The 3,059-nt window shown below is 48.6% G+C and overlaps 1 long non-coding RNA gene across 1 annotated transcript; it reads right to left on the bottom strand.

The window, feature by feature from the left end:
* Positions 1–282: 282 nt before the first annotated feature.
* LOC135287758 (uncharacterized) lies at positions 283–1,920 on the bottom strand. Its single transcript, XR_010351304.1, has 2 exons — positions 1,722–1,920; positions 283–527 (listed from the first exon to the last, which is right to left on the bottom strand). It is a non-coding gene; the product is annotated as an uncharacterized LOC135287758 (long non-coding RNA).
* Positions 1,921–3,059: the final 1,139 nt, after the last annotated feature.

Genomic DNA, 3,059 nt, shown 5'->3' with positions numbered 1-3,059 from the left:
TTGGATCCATTGTCCCCCAAACAAGTCAACAGGTGACCCTGTTGTAATGCCAAGTAGCAAAGAGCAGCACAAATGACACCAAGAAAACATGGACAAAAAGGAAGAGGAGAGGCCCAGTGAGGAGGAAAGGATGTGGTGAAACACCGGCACATTGAGTGAGCTGCACTCCCATAATCTCTAGGCTAGCAGGACCTGGTCTCACATTCTCCTCCTGGTTTATTTAAATTTGATTTATTTATTCACTTTTTTTTCATCATCAAAATTAAAAATATGTCATCAAAATTTAAAGGTACAATCAAAACACATTTATTCAAAACTACATCTAAAGATTAGAACATATGTACATCTCTAACTATGAAGCCTAACATATAAATCCTGTTCTTCAAACACTGTTCATTCAGGCAGCAGCTTCTTCCTGAGCTTGGAGGAAAGAGATCTCTTCTGTACAGCAGGCAAGGACTTTGCGGGTAAGGCACCATGGGAATTGTCCAGAGGAACCTTCTCGGTAAGACTGTAACCAGTCAGATCTGCAAAACGGAGACACAAAGTTTAACAGGGGCCACAATGCAAACCTAAAGCAGATAAAACTCCATATCTCATGGGACACATTCCCTGCAAACTTCTAAAGAGCTGCACAGGGAAACATGCTCCTGCTGGCAGGCACTTGAGGCAGGCCAGGGGAAAACCCTGGCCCACTTCCACAGGGCTGCCACAGGAGCACCCTGGCCTCTGGGCTGCCCTGGGACAGCAGGGAGCCCAGAGCCCTGTGCTCTCCAGCAATGGCTCAGCTGCACATGCACCCTCCTGCTCCTCTCCCTGCCCCACAGCTGAGCAGCCCTCCAGCTCCACAGGCACTGGCAGCAGCACAGCTCATTGCAGGGGCACATGCAGGGCACAGCTGTTCATTGGCAATGTGCACAGGCTCTCTGGGCTGCCACAAGACCCTTCCTCCCACCAGAGATTGGCCCAGCTCCCCCTCACCTCTGTGTGAGGCTGAGCCATGCTCACAAGGGAAGAAGTGAGTTAGGTGAATTCCCACCTTTATCATTAACACATCTAATGGGTGTGGCACTCAAGGGGAATAATTTTTTATTTTAGAAAAAATTTATTTGGCTTCATTTTTCATGGAACTAGCCTGCATTTAATTCCTATGAACAGTATGAAGCTGGCAAGTCTGAAGGGAAAAGGCGAAGGCTCCAATGATAAGAGGAGAAAATATTCCTTCTTCAGTCTGGCCTGTGAATCCACAGGAAAAACCCACACAGCTATGACTGCTATTTCTGTAAACCACCAAGACCTGTCAGCAACAGGCAGGCCTTATTGGTGTTTCTGTAGCACTGTAATACCATCCTCAGGGTTGGACCTGACCAGCAAGCAGAGGAAGAACGGGAAATTTATCTGTAGTGAGACCTGACATTGATGGCAAGGAAAGCAACAGGACTTGCGTCTCATGACCATGTCCAATCTGTGCTCAGCTGTGGCCACAGTCCCTGTCCTGGCTGACAGTATGAGTGATTTGGCTGCTGTCAAAAAGGAGAAAGCAGAGTAAACTAATGACAGAATGTTGTGATGCCATGGGCATCCTTGCAGGATCATCTGTATCTGTCAGCCACCTACTCTGGCCCATAGCCAGCACTGAGCACCATGGACCAGTTTTCCTGAAATATGGTGGGATTGTTTTTCCATTTGGCTTCAGCCTTTCAGCTCCTTCCTATGCTCACCTTTTCCTTCAGAGGTTTTTCCTTTTCCAGTAAACTCCATCTTTGAACCCGTGCTTCTGCCTGGCAGAAGGATCTGGGTTTGAATTTGGGAGCACTCTCAGTGTAGCCAGCGACAGGAGCTTGGTGCCCAGCCTCAGAACAAGGCCGGGTGACTCCGATCGCCAGCGCTCGGCACAGAGAGGCAGAGCCAGACGCGTCTGCTGCCGCTGCGGCCGTGCCAGCCACAACCTTCACAGCCTTCACAGCCCCAGCGTGGGGCTGCCCCTTTGTGACACAATAGCCCATGGGGCTGCCCCTTTGTGATGCAATAGCCCGTGGTTCTCTCATTTCCATGGCTGCAAAACCCCACCCCAACTCCATCCCTTTCCCTTCCCTTCCCAAGGGCAGCCAGCCTTAAGCCCAGCCTGGCCACGCCTGAGGGTTTCACACTGTCTAGGAAGTAAACCCTCTCCAAAGCTACTTTTCAAGTCCTTTATTTCTGGAATTCCCACTCAGTTCTGGGTTGCAGCTGGTTGGTGTGGGAATTGGTTAATTTCTCTTCACATCAAACAAAGTGCTGGGACACAAACAATGGCACCAGGCGGTGGAAGTAAAAGCAGCTCTGCACTCCCCAGTAGATGAGCCCACAATTCAGCTGGCCGATAGCTTTAGGGAACAAATTGACCATCCAAACATTCCACTTTTGCTCTGCTTCATTGTTCCAGTGGTTTATTTCCTGCTTTCTTGATTGCAGTGACACCCAAACCCAACATAAACATCATCTTCCTCAAAACATTTCTGACCCTGGAAGTTCCTGAGAATTCAAAATTTTCTTAGTAGAAATAGCACTTGGCAGGTCATTCTAAAATACTCTCCAACAGAGCAGATAAAACTAATCATCCTTGATTTGGCAGAACTAAGCCTGACCCACGGGACACGTGGTTCTGATCCCTTTTTCTGCATCTGCAAAATTATTCTTCAAGTCTCATCTCTCTTATCTATTCAAAGATCTCTGCATTAGATGCCCCCAGTGTTCAGCGGGCCGACATGGTCAGCGTATCTGTAGGGTGTAATTGGCCATGCAAAGTTCTCCATTGTTGTGCAAGGGGTTTATTCCTGCTTTCTTTCCTGCAGACACACCCAAACCCAACATTACAACACCTGCCTCAAAACAATTCTCATTTGGACTGTCCCTGAAAATTCAAACCTATACTCAGAGTGTTTCCCTGTCCCCAGGGACAGGCTCCAAGGCTGGGCTCTCACCTGCATGGAATGAAGAAGAGCTGCTGCCCTTGCCAGTGGCTCCGGGGTCTGGTGATTAGGGCTTTGAATGCAGCTTTTGTACACACACTGCCTCTC

Source organism: Passer domesticus, chromosome 31 (assembly GCF_036417665.1).
Source record: "Passer domesticus isolate bPasDom1 chromosome 31, bPasDom1.hap1, whole genome shotgun sequence".
Classification (NCBI taxonomy): domain Eukaryota; kingdom Metazoa; phylum Chordata; class Aves; order Passeriformes; family Passeridae; genus Passer; species Passer domesticus.
Note: the sequence above shows the minus strand (reverse complement) of the source record. Positions and strands in the feature narration are given on the sequence as shown.